The sequence below is a fragment of the Aulostomus chinensis genome, chromosome 21, assembly GCF_037954235.1.
Source record: "Aulostomus chinensis isolate RoL2024-O1b breed Wild chromosome 21, RoL_Achi_v1.0, whole genome shotgun sequence".
In the NCBI taxonomy this organism is placed as follows: domain Eukaryota; kingdom Metazoa; phylum Chordata; class Actinopteri; order Syngnathiformes; family Aulostomidae; genus Aulostomus; species Aulostomus chinensis.
The window spans coordinates 10766911-10787324 of NC_141340.1; the positions used below are offsets into that span (position 1 = coordinate 10766911).

Consider the following 20414-nt stretch of genomic DNA (forward strand, 5'->3'; position numbering starts at 1 on the left):
AATCAGCCCATTACACTTTGAGGTTGGTCAGTCAGAAAACAAATGATCTGAAGAAGCCTTAAAGCTGCTGTTTAATGTCACTTCTACAGGACTTGGAGGAGACCAGACATGACAGTCATTTCTAGTTTTTTTCCCATCTTTTTTCCCTGTTTGCTAGTTACAGTCACATTTCCTGCCTGGCTGCATTTAAAACTACCCTCGTATTAAAATCTTAATTTAACACTTAATTTAATAATCCTATTACACTTCATATTTCTCTTTTATTTGGAGTGGGGTTGGGGGGGATAGCTTAGTCTTAATTCAATCCAGCAGGTAACCTTACACCAGTCACATCTCTCTGACTATTCCTCGGGGAAAAAAGTGTGCCACAAAGTCTGATTCCACGTCCGAATGCAATAAAGCGCGAGTAGATCATTGGAGGAAAGCATGTGAAGCAGCATCACACACACTGACGACTTGTTCAGCATGCAATTAATCAAAAATATTTCTGCCCGTTTTCTCTTCCCGAGGTTTGTGACACACATAATCCAGCTTCTTCAATGTTAACTAGCCTAAACTGGCACATTGTGTTTCCACCGTGGTCAAAGTAGAGTCGAGTTTTGTTTTTGTTTTTGTTTTTTAAACGGGGGAGAAAACAGTCAGTCTTACCGTGATGAGATAAACCACCTTTTGCATGCAAACTCCTGTGGTTCCTAGGGGAGTAGCGGATGGAAAAGGGAGCCGGGATATCTCTCTGCCCCCCCACCCCCCACCCCCTCCCCAAATAGTCAAGCAGCTACAACCGAGAGCACTCCGCGGATGCCGCGCAAAGAACGCGCGTCCCACATTTTGTTGAAAACGAAGTCAAAAAAAAGAAGAAGAAACAAAATCCCGTAGAACTGATCAGCCGCTACAGATTCAAGGCTGTTCCGCCATCGGAACACCGGGAAAGACTCCTGCCTTCATCCAGAAAGCGTGAAGCGAGCGGACGAGTCGAGCTCTCTCCCTCCTCTCCTCTCCTCTCTCTCTCTGAATCACTGAGTCTGCAGACGTCGTGCGCGTAAAAGGCAGCGGGAAGGAACGGCGAGCTGCGGAGCGTCCCGTTCTACACTAGTAAAGGAGCGGAGGGGCGCACACGGGCTGCACCACACATCCGAGAGGTTGAACTGAGCGGCGGACCCCGGTTTCAAAACGCAAGCAAATGAAACCAGTTCGCTCCACTACGGTGAGATTATAGTGAGGAGTCAGGCTGCAGGAGCACGGTGACGCATGGACGCAGAGTTGATTTCCATTTGCATTTCTTTCACTTATGATATATTAAAGTAACAAGAACCAAAAAACAAAACAAGCTAAAGCAGAAATTCTAAGCGTTGCCTGCAAACCAAATTGGAGAAGTTAAAACCGGTGAGAAATTATTTTATTTTGCTTATTTGAAAAAGAAATGTCATCCTTCAATCCCTACTAACAATTAAGGCTGCCAGCTATTATTAAAACATCGATGGTAACAAGTAACCAACCATTTGAGAAGCTCCATTTGACCTGCTCCTATTAACTTGATCTGCCTAAGACAACAACATTACCTGACTCTTTACCTCCTCCACCATTAGAGAGCAGTAAGTCAAGGATGAACTGAGACAGATACACCTTATTCCTTCAAGTAATCAAAACCCATCTTATCTTTTACCTATCAATATATAATGATCCTCCCACTCCCTGGTCTTAAATGAATAAATAGAGATATTAAATTATGTATTGCTTATTATCTCTCAGATCGTTACCTACATGGCTGGACTGTTCCCTCTTTCTCTCTCTCTCTCTCTCTCTCTCTCTCTACACTACTACTACTCATTCCCTCTCAGTCCCAATGAATATACTTCATTAGAGCAATGATATTTCCCTGTAGAGCTTATATGTCAGTTGAAAATTTCCCCTTACCCAAGCGCTTTACAGAAATTTGATTATTCGCTGCATATGTGTAATTGATTCCCCCGCCATGTCCCTTCCTTCCAGGGACAAGTGATCAATAATGCCGCATTGACAAAAAGGAACCTTAGCGTGCACATGTGCTATATGTCGTAACCGTGTGCGCACTTGTAGTTTGAAGGTGAAAGGCTTTGGCACCGCGCAGATGTCGTGAATGCTTCTGCAGATAAGTCCCACAGCACTTTTTATGGCAATCACATATGGACCTGATGAATTATTTGAATGGGACATCAGCACTCTGGCGACCTAACAGATGGGCTGCCATCATCGTTTTGCCATGCAAATTTGATTTGTATATGGCAACAAGGTTATTGAAGTGAAAACATGTATTTAGAGGAGTAAAAATGTAATTCACGAAAAAAGCATGTCTACATGACACAGTGCTGTCGATACGGTTGGTGTTTGAGATGAAAAGGAGGGAAAAATTAGAGGATAGAGTTTTTTTCAGTTCACTTTGTTCACTTACTCAACATACAGTATGCCCCCCCCCAAAGCCCCTATTTCTTTTCATGTTCATATAAAATTTCAGCCATTTATTTTAACCAGTAATAAATTCCCATGTCAATTTTCCATTATTACCAGTAAGTATAAAAGAACTAAAATACATTAGCTAACTAACAAAAATGCTACATATACTGTGGTGTGTTTTTGTTGTTTGCAAACTTTAAATGTGTTTTCTTCCCTCAAAATACAATTTTTACAGGCACAATAGTTCAAATATTTTCTGCTCCAAATTATGCGCAAGGCATTTTAGGAGTGCCTCAACAATTACATGGCGCTATAGGTATTGTCATCCAGTCAGTATATACCGTTGTTGTCTCATTGTGCCTTCTATTGCTCTATATATCTATCTATCTATCTATCTATCTATCTATCTATCTATCTAGCTCTCTATCGAGAGAGAGAGAGAGACAGAAAAGTTTCGAAGAATTAGCTAAATTGCCTATTTCCATTCAGTAGATCTGTGATGCAAACTTCTTGTCTGTTTTTAACGTGTGAGTGTGTGTGTGAGAGAGATCCTCAAACCATAAAACTTGATAAACAAATCTCAGGTTGCTACAGGAAATTTGTAGATTTTCCAGATACAATGCAGCACATTTTGATCGGTGGGCAGAAATTACAAAGCAACCTACGGACGTACAAAATCCAGAAGAATACACCATCACCTAAGCTTATGTTATGACCCGCTCTGGATACACCCACTTTCCAGTGTCTTATTTTGCGCCCTCCTGTCCTGCTTCCCTTAGAGATACCTAACTATACCGCGGTTAGACACTGGCATGCCGTTCCAGACTTTAAAAAAAAAACAAAAAAAACAGACAACTGATTTAGAGCAACCCTGATGTCAGATGTGGCAGTTTATAAAAAAATGTATTTTTCAGTTTCTATAGTAGGCGATGTGTCGTGTGGAGCAATGCAAGACTTTGTGCTGTAGATTAGATGCTTCCAGCTGTATACCCACACCACCTGCATGCATGGGTACTCTGGGGAGCTGAACCCAACCCCTGCCCCAACACGTGGGTGGAACAACTCTAGTTAGCAGAGTGATACCTGTAATTACTAACTTTTCCTTACAGAAGGGATGCACTGCAGGTCACTGCTTTTTCCTGGAGGGTGTTTATAGAATTTTTTTTTTTTTAATTCCTGTGTACTATGTGGGGTTTCTATGTGGGCTGTTGCCATAGCAGCCCAAATTGTAGCATCACGCTGAATAAGCACTTTGGACTATGAAGCCAGAAAGAAGAAAGCTAACGTGATTGTTCTTTTTTTTTTGGACACAGATGGAATCAACCCTTTGGTTTATCAACCTCATATTTATCATTAAACATCTTGACAGCGCTATAACGTTCAGTCTATGTGAAAGTTATGAGTAGCAACATCCTGAACTTAAAGTCTAAGGGTTTACCTCGGTAAACAGCCGCCTCCTCTCTTTTGTAAGTGAATTGTCATCAGTCCCAGACTGAAGAGAGTTGACTGACGATACCGGCTGCCTCATCCTTGAGCTGTCACTGCCTGCTGTATTTTCCTCATTCCAATTTGTCATAAAATGTGTCCGCTTTATCAGCCAAACAACACTGTGGACACACTTGCACCCCACAGCTCTTGCTTGTGACGCTGTCAGCACATAAGAGACACATCATCATCTGCTCATAACACACACTCATTACTGAGAGGTACACAAGGAGGTTTGCATGTTCCCTAATCACCAGAAATGTAAATAAACCCAATTTATTGGGCTTTTAAACAATCGTGTGCTAGATATTCTTCAGAAAAATCAAAGCTGATATTTGCCTCGAATGTAGGACGAGTATTTCCATATAAAGGAATGTGGATGGCTGTAATTTAGTATCGAGTTTCTGCAGGCGGCAGAGAGCAAAAGTCACATTCAGCCAAATTACAGTATGCATTCAATCAGTGCGGGATGCTTTTTAATAGAATTCTTTAAAAGATGTGAACACTGCACTCTCCCACAGCTCTCTCTATATTATATTCTGAAGGCCTGGCATAATTCAAATTATTTGGTGAAATACAAAGTCGGGGATGGTCCATGAGTGGCTCACAGTGAGAGCGCCAACTGTGAGCTTGCATACTTTGTCAGTACGCCATGGTACAATAAATACAAGTGTGAGGCTGCACACTTGTCAGTACGAGGGAGGAAACACCATAGCAGCAGCCTGTTTATTCTCTTTGGCTATTTTTAGATGCCGGCCATGTCAAGGTCCACCCACCCACATTGGGCAGCAGTGGCCTTCAATATAATGGTCTGTCACACACCAGAGTCATTAATCTATGTCATCTCTTCATTCATCCTGCAAAACACACCTGTTCACCTTTGACACTGCCAACACTACCTAACATTTTAAAAAATACACACCATAAACATGAATGTAATGTGCAGTGTCCCAGGGGTTGGGTGAGTGGAAGGGGGGGGGGGGGGGCTCAGTAGTCCAAGTCTGTACCTTGAAGCCGTGCATGCCTTGACAAAAAAAAAAATCCAGGTTCAGATTCTACCGGAGACCTTCGTAACGTCTATCTCCCCGTGTTTATTGTCTCTCCCGTTGACCGTCAATCAATCAAATCCTTAAAAGCAATTTGGAAAGAGAGCACCCTGTCTTTATGCGTATATCCATGGTGCTTTAGCCACAACATTCTGTCGAAGGGTTGCTAGAAGGGGACAAACAAAACAAACATGATTGATTGCTGCACGGCTCTGCTGGTTATGTTTGCATAATACATTCAGGGCCTGGATCACTAATTGGATGGTTGTAGTTTTTATTGGGAGCTTGCGAGCACTGGTCAATTACTTGCACAATCACACTGTCTAGCACACGCACGCACACACACACACACCGCCACAGGCAGAAACAGAAGCTGCGCTCATGCACGTCATTTGCAGAAGCATTGGCGTCCAAATTTCAGGAATTTGCAGCACACTCATCTGCATTCATCAGTGTGAATAATGCAGGCCTGCAGGGGTTCAGACGCTCAGTGGCAGAGCTGTATCTTCACCCAAAGTGCTTGTGGCAGCATGGTAATGTGAATATGATGCACTTGATGTAATTGCTGCAAAAACACCCAGGCTGGCAATTTGACCTGCCGGTGCTGCTATCAAGAGTCGTCCTATGAGAGGGAGCCTTTATGTAATCAGGGCAGGGGCGGCACCTCCAAGCGTCTTCCACTGATCTGGAGTGAAGGACCAGGAGGGCGCAATGAAGTTATTTGTGGAGGAGCTGAATTGCTTTTTTATTCTCATTGCTGAACAAGAGTTAAATAAATTTGGGCTGGAGCAGTGGAGTCACTATTATTTCTGACTCCGGTGTGGAGAAGTCATACTGTTGCTGACACATGAGAACAATGTTGTCAAACGTTTGAAGGGACTTCCTTAATTGTCGTGGTTGGCATAACTGTATTAAATGTGTTTAAAGCATTTAACCATGAATAAAAATGTGAGGGGTTTTTCAATTTATTTTTCTTTTCAGAGCGTGATGTTGGCCACAACTCCTAGTGGTGATTCTAGTTTTTATGTCTTGTAAATAAGAATGTGAGAATCTTATTTCTTTTCAACAAAACAAAACAAAAGGTGTCACTATTAGACAAGGTCTCAGCCTGCCGGTGCCTGCTCTGAGGACCATCGTAGGAAGTTTTCCCAGCCTGCTAAATGGACACAGCTCAATAATCATTTTTGGGGGGATGATTATGAACCCTGTGCGCTGTTGTAAATACCCATGTGGCCTATAGGAATGAGGCAGCCAGCCAGAAAATGGTGTAGTGAAGTTACTGTGTGGATAGCGCTTGAAGGTGACAGGAGCTTGTGGTGAATGAAAAAAAGAAGGCGGCAAGACTGGTCATCACATGAGGCACCAACAGGTTAGCCAGTGACAGACATGCTAACAAAGCTAATGCTATGTACGTGTCATCGCCCCCTGTCAGGAGCTCAATAATACAGACACGATCTGCATTAAAATTCATACCCTGTTGTTTTAACATCACATGACCTGGTGACACAGATTGCATTTGCATTTAAGTGTTCAGCAACTAAACCTAAAAGAAAAACTGCATTGGGTGTGTTTGCATTAACTGGTTTGGAGCAAATAAAATAGAGTATGTGATGCTGCACCAAGATGGCAATATAAGTAATATTATGCACAGCTGAAACAAACATTTTTTTTCCGTTTTTCCCACAGCAAAAAAATAGAGAAAATTCTAGAGTACCAGCTTGTATTGTTCATACTGCACATGGGCCAGAGATAAAGACAAAGTTCGGGAACATCTGTGACGACGCCGGCAGTGGGAACAGGTGGTCAGTCTCGTGTGTTTGATTTGTGACATTTGAGCTTTTTCAAAAGCTTAAAAAAAAAAGCTTTTTCTTTTTTTTTTGAACACCAAAAATGACTGTATTACTGATGAATTTCCAAAACATTTGCAGTAACTTTTCCTAACACAATCCTTCAAATTCTGCATCAAAACTAGATGAAACTCAACCCGTTTTATATCATTACATTTCTCACTGTTTTCTGTTTCGTTAACCGGAGATGCTAACACATCTTTGTTTAGGCTGCTAATCAGTGCAGATCATTCCTGTTGATTACTTATGCTGATGGTGCATAACTGCTGCCATGTTTATGCTACAAGTCCCATTGATTCTATTTGTCAGTTATGTAATTGAGTCACCAGGTATTGTTGTGAGTCCCTCTGCAAAATAATGTGAAAGATTAATCATTTGGACAGGAAACCAAACTTGCACACTCCTGCGAGGGATATTTTGATGGGGAAATATTTTGTTTGTGTCCTTTTCAAATTAAATCAGAAGAAAGGCTGGGCAGGGGTGTGTGTGTGTGTGTGTGTGGGGGGGGGGGGGTCCTTACTGTGTTTGTGGCCTTCTACACATCATGTCATAACATTAATCTTAACACAATTAAGAGAATTCCTGAGAGTTTTGTCAAGACATATCGATAGACAGGCAACAACACGATCTTTTTTTGAGTGCTATCCAAAAATGTGATGTCCAACAGTAATATTCATACTGTACTTACAGCTAATGTCTTACTGTCACCATGAATGGAGGCCCATGGTCCCAAATGCAGCAAGCCGCAGGGGAGGATTTTGATGATATTACTGAACTAAACCCAAAATATCAGGACTAAAACCAGGCTATAAGAGGAACTACAAGACAAATGAACCAACCAGCTAGTGAGAACAGGTGCAGGACACAACGGCTGATGAGGATTGATTAACTGACAAGACACAGCTGGATGTTATGATATTCTGTCAAGTCAGTTTTTGTTTTATGTCTAAATCCTGTTTTACTTTGAAAAGCCTACTTTTATTTTTTACGTCCTGTTTTCCCACTCTTGCTGTTTGCCTCACGTGTTTTACCTGTGCCTTGGTTTTACTCACCTGTCTAAAACCAATGCCCATCCGCCAGTTTTTATTCCTCGTCGTCGGTTTTATTGTTATCCCTGCCTCATATGCGATCTGTGTTTTTCCTGAAATAATTTGAATGCATTTGCTTACGGTCTTCCCATGTTTAATAACTGAACTGCTTGTTTTTAGTTTTGTGTGTTCCGTACCCAGATAGCAGTCTTTTTTATGTTACATAAAATTTCTTTCCTATAGATTTCTGCATTTGAGACTCGTGTTACTGTATCATTTGTCCTGCATCTTCTCATTCCCAATCCACACTTGCTGCATGTATTCATGTCTGTGTTCTACCTCCTGCTGCAAACAGACCAACTGGTGACAAATGGTTACAAGCAGGGCCAACTATTGGCATGTGCCCACATACCTCGTTTGTGTTGTGGTCAAAGAGGAGCACTGCTATATATCTTGTTTCCTTGTCCAAGCTGTTGTTTACCTGCTGACGTGGGTTTCAGGGGTTACGCTGAGGAGACAGCAGGTCATTTCTGGCTTTTACGCATGAGAGATGGAATTGCACTGACATCCAAACCCCTCGTAGCGTCAGCCAACTGGATTGTGTGCGTGTGTGTGTGTGTGTGTGTGTGTGTGTGTGTGTGTGTGTGTGAGATATCCTTGGGGATTTGCATTTAACAATTCATCAAGTCACTGTGTGCTATCATCCAATATATCCAATTGATAAGTTCAATCACTATCAGTGTCCGTGGTGATGTGATATAAAGTTTGCATCCTTCAAGGTAACACCTTTATAGATAATGCTAACTGCTGTGGATGTCAGTGCACTTGATGTACTCTGCTACTGGCTCCGTGGAAGCTGCTTCTAATTTAAACCAGGCTGTTAAAGAGGTCAATGGTGCTGATGTTGATGTCTGTCCTTGACTCCTGATATAGAGAGATTGAGCATATGGGACTGAGGACCAAGCCCGGATTAGTCACCGAAGGCACTTCTAAAGCTCCAGACTCACTTTATGTCAACTGATTAGTGCTGATTTAATTGAAATTTGTTTGGGAATGTTCAGCTCTGGAGCTAAAGGTGGTTTTATTATGCCTGATCTCTCACTGGGCGCTGCTGTGTTTATAATTGTTTTGTTACAATTACGTTTTTGTAATTATTTGCAAGTCACGTTTCAAAATTAATGTATTAATTGTCATCAAATCAGCCGTTTTTCCTGATTTATTGACGTAATTATCTAAATCTGTAAATTCTGGAAAAATTATCTACCTTAGAAGGTGGTACAGTGGTGCAGTGGTTAGCGCTGTCACCTCACAGCAAGAAGGTTCCAGGTTCGAGCCCTGGCTGGAGCACCGGATCTTTCTGTGTGGAGTCTGCATGTTCTCCTTGTGCCTGCGTGGGTTCTCTCTGGGTACTACGACTTCCTCCCACAGGAAAGGCTCCATTGCCCTGTGACCCTTAAAAGGATAAGTGGAAGAAAATGGATGGATGGATTATCTAAGTTATTCAGAGATTCTATGTAAAAATTATTTTTGTAACTAATGAATTTGTTTCTCTTAAAAGAAAACAAAACAAAATGCCAGATTTTTTCTTAATTAACGAGATTATTAAGATGATTCGGAGATCTTTAAGGACACATCAAACAAAAATGTCCACTATTTCTGATTAATGATGTTTTTCCTAAAAAAACAAACAAACAAAAATGCTATATTTTTATGAATTAATGAGATAATTAAGTTGCCATTTCAGAAAAACAGAGCAGTATTTTTTCTCTCTCAGATAAATGTGTCTACTTCTGCAAAACGCTGCATATTTTGGTATTTCTCTCACTAATTGTACATTACCCCAATCAACCAGAGGAGGTGCTAGTGCAGCAACCATAACACATTCATTAGTTCCCACCTGCAGACACAGCCATTTTTGTCCCTCCAGATATCCAAGCTTGAGGAAACACAAACCCAGCGGCCCTCATCATGGAAGGTAATTCGGTGGATTGGTGCACTACCTTGGCATTCAGAGTAAAATTATACTTCCATTACCAATATCCTCTTATTCACAATTTTAGTCCAAAATAAATGCTTCTGCTACTTCTGTGATTTCTTAAAGGCAAAAATATACAGGACCAGGTAAACCTAAGATATACTGTCGGTCCTCTCAGAGGCAGAAAAGGCGTCGCTTGTTCTTGAAACTGATGAGGAAAGAATGAAGTCTCGGTCGAAGTACCACTGGAGAGGTTCAAGGGCAAAGCTGTCTTTTCTAGAGTCACACACACACACACACACACACACACACACACTCACGCCTACACACACACACACACCTCATCCAGCATGACCACGAAAGCCCTGCAACAGCTGAAGATCCATGTATTCGGTTGATATACAGTATTAGTTGCCATTTGTTTCCTAATATGTGAGGCAGTTGTCTCACTGGTAGAATTTCAAAATACCGATTCAGTGAAGTCATCTTTAATGCTGTTTGTGTGCCAGAATACTCTTTTAAAAATAGATCTGAAGACCAGGCTTGTGTCTGGCAAAACCATCCATGAGTACACACAATGCTTAAACACAGGTCTTTGGGGGTTTTAACGCCAGTACACGCTTTGTACGGTTGCCATTTGCGTGTCTCTTTTTGCTCTGAAAAACTATATCTAAAACAGCAATGAGAAACTAATTAGCCGAGAAATTTACACACTAAAGAGAGCATTTCAACGGTTGCTGAAGTCATAACTGGTGGACGAGATTTCAAGGAGAAGCAGTGAGCAACGGAGGCTACACAACCCCCTAATGCATAAGTGTAAATCCATCTTAAGCTAGTTAAATTCCTAGTGGATACATTTTTTGGGATGTGTAAAAGCTCAGTTGATCCTTTATATTCCTGAGAGGCAATGATGGTTAAATATTTCCTGAAGTTTGTAAAGGACCGGGTCTATTTTCAAAATTAGATATACTGTATAGGTTGTAGGGAATAGTGTTTTGAATTGTTCCTACTGTGCCAAACAATTACAAAAAAGGGCCCTGCACTTCCAAATCCCCACTGTATGAATGGGACCTTCATTGATCATGAGGTGTACTTGGCAACCCTTCACAGTTCAACCTCTAATGCAGCGCAGGTTCAAGTCTAAAAGAGAAGCCATGTTGTGAAGTATCAAAATGAGTTATTGCTGTCAACATAAAGGAGAACCGATGAGGACAGATGGCGGCACTTGGATCATTGCACTCACTCCTGAGAAAGGATCAGGCACAGGCTTTTACACGGGAGTTGTTGGATCATTGTTCTGTGAATATCTTTTCAGGTTTTTTTGTTTGAAGGGCACTCATAAGGACTGACAGAAAAGGAACCCAAAAGGAATAATGACACACCCTTGCCAAGGGTGGTAAATTTATCCCCGGAGTTCTCTGTAACTCACACCTGAGGAGGGAAAGTTTAGCGCCTGGCAGAACTCTGTCCATGTGATTACTGTGACTGATGCAGGGGTAATAAAGATAATGAATGATGGTGATGCAGAGTTAGATAACCGTGCCACGACCACCAGACGGCCGTTACAAGGTTCCTGGAATACAAACTGCTGCAACTGAACTCGGCTGCAAGAATATTTGAGTTAAAACAGCAGTGACTAGATTTTCAAGAGTATTGATAACATGTTTTAATCAGCACTGCGGGGAAAAATAAAAAACAACCTAAAAGTGCCTAGTAACTTAAAAAAAAAAATCATTGTCATAAAGTTGATGGAATTTGAGAAGACAAGTTGAGGTAGTTTTCTAATGATTCGAATCAAGTACTGTACATTTACTCACAAAATTACATCAACTTGTCATCTCAAATTCCATCAATGTAAAATTCCAAGGCAACTAAGACACTGACTTTTTTAAGTTACAATGACTTCTTTTTTTCTTTTTTTTACAGTGTTTATTATACACAAATGCAAGCTGCTGCTCTACACTGTCGGGCAAATCTCTGAAAAAGTAATGCACTATAGCTTGAATGTAACCCACTCAATTGCGAACCGCTGGTGAGACTGTGGCGAAGAAATTGCAGCCGTGTTTTTCCCAAAAATACAGGGAGTTTTTAGCAGAAATGTGGACATTTTCAGTGATATTTCAGTATTCTGATCTGTCACTAACCATAACCAAGACTGGGTCTAAACCTATCCAGGGCTTAACCGCAGATTTGTCAAAACTATTTGAGAGTACTGCATTTTTGACTGAGGGAGAAGAAAAAAAGGAGAGACGTCCAGTATTGAGCTCCAAGTTTTTGTGTTGAGAGACTCAAAAGGGCCTCGAACTACATCATTGAAGTGGAACATGCTAGCAAGGAGGTGAAACTTATTGGCGCTCGCACCTGTCGCCACTACATCTCTTGGAGTATTTAGGTGTGAGGGTCAAAGCGATGGATTGTGTTGCAGCGTAGGATTGTACGCAGGTAATGAGCACAACTTTTTGTGCAATATCGGTTCCTGAGAGTGAGCTGACATGACTCAGGTCTCCATCGTCACTGGAGGTGTGATTTCTGAACCTTTCTTGGGTCTGTGTCAGAGCGTACTGTTGCGTGTTTAATGTCCAGTGTTGAAAGTGTATTGAGTGCTGTCTTTTTTAATGACTGCATTCATCAGTATGAGCTTTCAGTCTTTTGAAATACAGCTGGGTTGTGCTATATGCCGGGCGTTTAATTGTCTGGTTTCCAAGAGCTCTCTTGGTATTTTATTGAACTAATTTATTTTGAATGGAAACCCTAGAGGGTATTAAGCCATCTGTTTTGACATTGCCAGCTGGACCCCGTCCGATAAGACTCAGTTTAACAGTGAGATTCAGCTTTGGTGTGTAAAAAGAAAAAAACAAACAATAAAAAAAACACAATACAGTAAAGTTAAAAAAAAAATGTAAAACTGACTCGAAAGCTATGAAGGAGTTGCGACTGAAAGCTTATAAACTGAATTATTATCTCAATCTTGTTGTCCCTCAATTGAAGACAGGCATTTGAAGGAATCAATAACAGGAGAGCACAGGAAGAGTCGCTTTAGAACAGCAGAGATAACAACTAATAGAAAATAGAGAGAAAGTTCTGCAATGCCAATGAATAAATTGTCTTTTTTGACTGAAAGGTCAGCTGTGTTTTACATTTCTTCTCCAGGGAAACCTCCGCCAACACATATGAGTTCCCACACACACACACACACACACACACACACACATATATATCCTGCACACCGAGCAATTGTGGCACGCCACCAAAACATGCATCTTCCTGTAGATAAATCACATCTTGCTGCAAATATACACAAACATACATGCACGCACGCACGCACACACACACAGGCGTGCATTTTTCCCCCTCTTTTATTGGACTTTCTCTGAACCCAGAGTGTTATCATGTGTAGTGAGTTATTCAGTACAAAGGGCATCTTTACAGTGAGTCTCTTGTCCGGTGCATGTGGGAGGCAGTGGGAGGTTCAAGAGTAGAATACGGCTGATGGTAAATACACTGAAATCTCTGCACCGAGGAGACGGCTAGTAGAGTTTCAGTCCTGTTTTCTTTCCCACACTCTCACGTGTTATGAAGGTAGCACGATGCAGCGACTGTCTGCCTTAGATGGATGTGTTTAAAAGCTCACATAAATATCACACACACACACACACACGCACACACATATACACACACAAATAAATTAGAACTTTTTTTAAGGATTATTTATTGCATGCTGAGGCGACGTGATGGGAGTTATTTATTTGTGGATCATCCGAAACATTTATGAGACTGTTTCTGCAGTATGCTTTAAAAAAGAAGTCATAAATCTACCAGTGTATCCTCATTCCTCTCTCTCTCTCTCTCTCTCTCTGTACCCCCAACCACCTCTTCATCCACTCATTTTTCATCACTCCAGTAAGTGGCTGCACTCGTAAAGATTTGCCATCAGTTTCAAATTCATCAGTCCTGATTGGATTTCGGAGGGAGTTGTCGTGTGTTTGATGCCGCTGTTGCCTCTCGAACAGTAAAACGGGATACGTTTCAAAAAAGTATCCTGATATTTGCAATTCTTCAAAATAAAGAAGTAGAATATAACCACAAGGTATAATGACACCACGCAGTTTTTGGAGTGTTTCTGCACTCCACACAAATTTTCACGTATTTGCTAGATAAGCATGTCCATTCTAATTAAAATAGAGCAACCTGCTTGTCTAAGCACACCAATGTCATCCACAAAATACTGGAAGTCCTCTCATGAGTTGTCTCTGTGATAGAAATGTGTGTTGTCTCCACAAGGTGGTGTCATCATCATTAGCTGAGCAATGCTGCTTTTTCTCAGCCCGGCTCACTCTTGCACAATAAGAGTGACGCTGACACCAGGAACATGCAAATCAGTTCAGTTTATCTGTTTCTTCTTCTTCTTTTTTTTATTGAAAACATAGAATTACAAAGAGAAGAGAAGAAAAAGTCCTAAAAAAAAAACCACAAGAGTACCTTGTGTCACAGAAGTCATGTGACCTTTTCTCCAAGCAGCTCATTATGAGCTACAACTCCAGCATCGAGTGATTACACACTTCCGTGTGTCTATCAGTAAATCTAACACAAAGAAGAACATGAACAGAACAGAAAAATTTAAGATATGAGAAGAAGATCTGAAATTAAGACAAATTCGACACAGGAATTTTACGGGTAAATGTGCATGTTCACACATATTTTTGCGGTTATAGAGTTGTTGTTTTTTTTTTTTGGACACTAAAAATGTCGAAGAGAAAATAAATAGAAGAAAATATGTAAAGAGGGTCTGAAATGAATGCAAAATGTACCCATAAATTTGCATGTTTTTAACTAATTACCGGAGTTACAAAAGTTTATTGTGCAAAACAAAAATAAAACTGGGCACATAAAATGAACAGAAAACAATAAGTGATGTCATACTACTAATAAAATACATAAAATAATGCCATAAGCAGGCATAGGGTGGGTGGATGTAGAATAATAATAAGGGTCTTTTAATCATTTTTCTTTTTTTTTAACATTTTATGGGGGAACAGGTTTTTGGCAGGTGGGAAAGGCCATTCCCTAATTTGCTACTGTAGCTTTAAATTGTACTGAAAATTGACCTTTGCGAGGGAGAAAATGTCGGAGGAATAAAACCTGAAGATTGACGAGTTCGAGCCAACCTGCGCACGCTCATGGATATTCACTTCTTCCCGTATAAATAAAAGCACATATTGGAGAAATAATAACCGCCTCCGGACTCTTATTATCTCTTGGTATGAAGTGCGAATTGCGAGTGTACAGCAGCTCATTGAAGTGAGACGGTGAAGCCAAGCACTCATTAGCAAGAGTTTGGAGGGTAGCAGTTTGACGATGTGGCTATCTTGACCCGTTGACCTTCAAAAATAACAGTTGTAGTGGAGTGGAGGCAGTTCATTACCCACAATGCCTGTCAAGTCCACCAGCTCGTAACTTCCTCAATCACAAAATAGTGGCATGAAAAAAAAGGTCATCCTACAATTGTGAGAGCTCGAATCCTCTGTATTTCTTTTGTAGCACTCTATATTCTAATTCTCACGTTTGGTATCCATCAATAATTGATTCTCTTAACATATTGCTCCCGCTGTACATCACTTCACCACACAGTAAAGCCTTTTGGTTCCAATTGACTTCTGACCCTGGTGGCCAACTGGTTTACTCAGGCACAACATTCTCTCTATTGAGGTCAACAAGCTTTTACTTTGTCAAGTGTGTGGAATTAACCATGAGTCATGATCGACTTACTGATACACAATCAGCATTTGGAGAGCTGCAAGACTACAGGAATTGTAGCGTTAAACACTACACCGACTGTGGGTTCCCTCGATTGTACACTTGAAACAATCTTTCCGCCTTTTATCTCTGTGTGTCTCCAGATCCTTCAATGATAAAACATGGGTCATAAATACAAATGGTGAAAATGACCTATATTCATGTATTAGCGACCACTGCCTTACAACAAGAAGGTTCCAGGTTCGAGCCCCGGCTCCAGCACGGGATCTTTCTGTGTGAGTCTGCATGTTCTCCCTGTTCCTGTGTGGGTTCTCTCTGTTACTCCAGCTTCCTCCCACAGTCCAAAGACATCAAGAGGGGACGAGGCTGATTGATACTCTAAATTGACCGTAGGTGTGACTGTGAGTGTGAATGGTTGTCTGTCCATATGTGTTGGCCCTGTGATGGACTGGTGACCCGTCCAGGGTGAACCCTTTCGCCTGAAGGTTGCTGGGATAGGCTCCAGCCCCCCTGCAACCCTTGCGTGATATAGAATTATTTGAGCTTAATGGAGAAAGTGATACTTCGGAAGATGATGGTTTTCTTCCAGGTATAGGCTGCAAACAATATTTTAAAAACTCTGATTGTACCTAAACATCTCACTGAAACTAAACCAAGAGTTTTTGAGTCAAACCAGAGCTTGACAAAGGGATGACGCATCGTAAAGCATCAATTATCTATGACATATGAAACACGCGGGCTGGTTGTTTGAGGACTTGTTGGGATAATTCTATGTAGAATGTATTAGTATGTTACAACTCATGGCTGTAGTGACTTCCTGCCAACATGACTGATCCTAAACACTACGTCATAGCCATAGCGAGCCGCTATAAATTAAAACATAAAGTCGGTGTAATCAATGACATTGACAGATGGAAGAAGATTACAGGCTAGCTGAGAGGAAGCTGTCTTTCAGGTAAGTCAGAGTCTGAAGCAGAGGCGAGCACACAGAGAGACATTGATTGGCTCGTAGCCGCGCGCGCGCACACACACACACATCCTTCAGAGCTGGACATGAGATACTGTTCTGTTGAACCTGAACGAGCTGGTGAGGGACAAATATGGGAAGAAATAGACTAATGAATTGTTATTATCACTTCAAAAACATGCAGCATGTAAAGAAATGTCTTCATCCTTACGAAAAAAAACTGAAGCACTGAAAAATGTAATGCTTCTATTAACGAGTGAGTGAGGGCCTCGACCTTACTGACGTAGCAGATGGTGTGGCTAGTATATGGGATGGAAATGATACTGTCTCTGACCTGACAAGCTGCAGCAGCCTGTGTAGCTCGTGATTGTTTTTCCAATTTGACCTGTGCGAATCCACACAGATAATCATGAACACCCGGATCAGGGATTTAGACCTTAGGGGGTTCCAGCAGGTCATAATATGCACAGTAGTCTCAAGACAACCCAGTTGAGCTCACCTAAGCTTATAGCTAGGATCAGCTGGGGCTTAGACAGATACGTGTGTGTGAGTGTGTGTGTGTGTGTGTGTGTGTGTGTTTATGTTAGAGATATTAGATCTGCTAATATGCCTGAAAAATGCGCTATCTCAGACTGTTTGAACATGTTTGCCATGTCCTTTTTTTCCCTTTTCTTCTCAAATATAATTTAGTTAATAATGGTCCGTGGAATATTATTTCTAAGAAACACAACCATCCTGGTTCTGCTTCATTCTGGTAAATCACCTAATTAGTTTTTGTGTAATCCTAACAGACCGACCAGCCAGACACTGTAAACTCCCTGGTGGAAAAAAAAAAAATCAGACAAATTAACAAGCGCGTTTTTCTTCTTCTTTTTTCACCACACGTGTTCATATGTTGGTTACACATAAATCAGTTCATATATTTCTTCATATGTGTATTAATATTCTCTTCATTCTTTTTTCTTTTGATGGCAGTGTACAGTTTTCTTTTGCAGTCGTTTTGGTTTTACCTGGTCCCCTCTGGGCCCTCACAGTTATTTGAGTCCGTCGATTGAGTTGTCTAATAAACTTTTCATAACTTTGCTGTCAGAAGAAAAAAAAAACACCCAAAAAAACAGAATAAAGTGCTGTTGTTCACTGAATACAGAAGTGAATTTGTGTTTTGAACCCTGACTATAAAAAAGCCTACATGAGTAATTTCTGATGTATCTTAATGTGAAAATCCAGCTTAGCTGACAACACATAGGATCAGCATAAAATACATATAGATATATGTGCAATACAATATACTTTAAATGTATATTACTCATATAGCATATAGGTATAATGTATATGATATGCATATAAAACAATATATGCATAATCCCTGCAGTAAACTGGATATAGGAATAAATCTTATTTATGGTTTACATATAATTTAGAATATAATATACCAACAGTAAAGCAGATTTAAGAATAAATCTTATCGACAGTATACATTTAATAATCACATTATAGGCTATAAGTATCATACTTATGTACAATATGAACATAGGAGTGCCATCTTGTACTGTTTTCATTTAAAAGGAATAAAGCTGTAACGTTTATTTTCTTAGTGAGTGATGGCATGTCACCACCACAAAAATATGATAACCACAAACAAACGGCCTACCCTTACACCGGGGGAAAATATTGTGTAAAGAAAAAAAAAAAAGAAAAAGAAAAAAAGCTATTTCTCAGCTGTTCCTGGTCCAGCCCCCCAAGGACACCACCACTCTTAAAAGGTAATCTCATTTATAAGTGATGGAACTCCAACGCATGGCCACATGTCACCAGGACCACATGCACCACTTAAGCTGTTGTGAATTTAAGACTGACAGCTCTGCAGTTAATGCACTCTGCATATTGCTGTTCTCAGCCTATTTGGCACAACAGCTTCATAACCTGCTTTTTTGTTGTTTTTTTTATAAAACAATAAGAAGCTTTTTTTTTTTACAGCAAGTAAAAAGCTGTTATGGGTGAAAGGATTCTCAAATAGTTGCCTAAGGATGTCGCGTTTCCCACAAAACACTCAATATGCAAATATAGCAAACTGGAAAATTGGAAAATCAAATGTTGATGTGTATTAGAAAAAAAGCATCAAATGCATGGAGGCGCATGTAGGAAATGACTTGTACGCTATGCCCTCCCCAAGACACAGCACCGCGACAACATTCGTCAGCAGTTATGGAGTCGTTGTGCTGGTGCAGTGGAGCATCCTAACATAAACCTCGGTGCAGTCCTGGATATACACTCCGTTCCTCTGAATGACTTAACATTCACATCAGTATGTATTTAGATAGCCATTACACATACAAGAACGCTCATTAAGTCAACACCAGGAACAAGTGTAGCCAAAATACACTCTCTTAATGCATTGAATGAGTCTCGGCCTCAAATTAGTTCTTCCTTATTGTTATGTAGGTACTAATATTTACCTAATTCAGTCGGTTCCAGGGGACTTATTGAGCTCAGCTGGAGACATAATATTTGTTTTGTGTCACTGGCTTCAATCTGCTGTATATGGAGCTTTTCCACAAATGTTGCTTGGGCAACAACTCATCTCAAACACAATGTGAGGGAGTAATAACCGGGTAAATATTAGTTTTCATCCAATACACATATGGTAGATATGGACTCTGGACCTCAGAACTTAATACCTCGTGACATTAATAATGATGGATTGTAGTTTGTTGTTTAGCAATTAATTCAAATGAAATAGGAAAATTGTTTGATTTTTTTTCCCCCTTTTTGCCAAGTCATTGGTTCATGAATTATAAATCTGCCTCTATAAATCAAACTTAGGTAATTTCTAGCATTTTAATTCAAAAGATTTAATCAGTGTTTTTCAGCCAGAATATATGTGTTGTTGTTGGTAGCATAATTAAAACACACATTTATTGGAAATCTAAAATGTAATTCTTAACCAGAACTAATTAGCTTCACAAGTGTACGTGACTCTATCGGGCAGACGATGCTAACATCATGCTAACAATCACATTTCTGTATCCACGACTATTTTAAACCATCTCTCAAACATACAGTTATCAACATGTTTCAACAAATATCAAAAACAGTCATTGTATATATGTAAAAAGCATATGCGCTAAATAATCATATAAAATATGAGAGGAAATGAAATGCAATACCAAAGTCCTACATGTCTGGTCGAGTAGTAATATCTGGTACTGATTGGAGCCTGTAGGTCAAGCAACTTGGAAGCTGTTGATTAAAATAAGATTAATTTTGCCGTACATGAAAAATGTATTTTCAGTATAAATATTCCTATAAAAATAGGAGACAATAAAATGCAAGAAAAGAGGTGTGCCCTATATTTCCAGTTAAGTACTAGTGTCCAGGCCAGTAGAACCTCAGTCATAGAACTTTGAAAGTATTGAAAAGAAAACTCTGAATTTTTGGTGTATGTGAAATAAAAAAACATTGAATATTGGACAAATGTCTATGAAATGGTAACATAATAAAGAAAAAATATAAAAAATAAAATTATAAAGAAAAATGTGTATCCTTTTCAACCCTCCTAAAACTTTGAAATGCATAAACATGTAAATATTAGCACTGTCGCCTCACAGGATAAGTGGAAGAAAATGGATGGATGGATATACACTCACACACACACACACACACACACACACACACACACACACGTCAGTGCATCACCCAATCCAATACTTTGAGCTAGTCTGGAATAAATCAATGTCCCAAAATCTGAAAAAGATCAATTTTTCCATCCCCAAAGTACACTCTAATATATACACATATTCAGTAGATTCAATACTGGCAGCAAGAATGTATACATTATTTGTCTACAGTCTCCAATTATACTTATTCCCTCGACTATCATGC

The 20414-nt window shown here is 40.2% G+C and overlaps 1 protein-coding gene across 3 annotated transcripts in view; it reads right to left on the minus strand.

Annotated features, from left to right (window-relative positions):
* kcnb2b (potassium voltage-gated channel subfamily B member 2b) overlaps positions 1–7633 on the minus strand; it is an 88475-nt gene extending 80842 nt beyond the window's left edge. Inside the window, exon 1 of one of the 3 annotated variants that reach the window (XM_086190999.1) lies at positions 7497–7633. The gene's annotated coding sequence lies outside the window, so the exon portion shown is untranslated. Of the gene's footprint in view, positions 1–648; positions 747–7496 lie in introns of those variants that run through there. The other 2 variants (XM_086191001.1, XM_086191000.1) reach the window with 2 other exon arrangements.
* Between the last annotated feature and the right edge of the window lie 12781 nt (positions 7634–20414).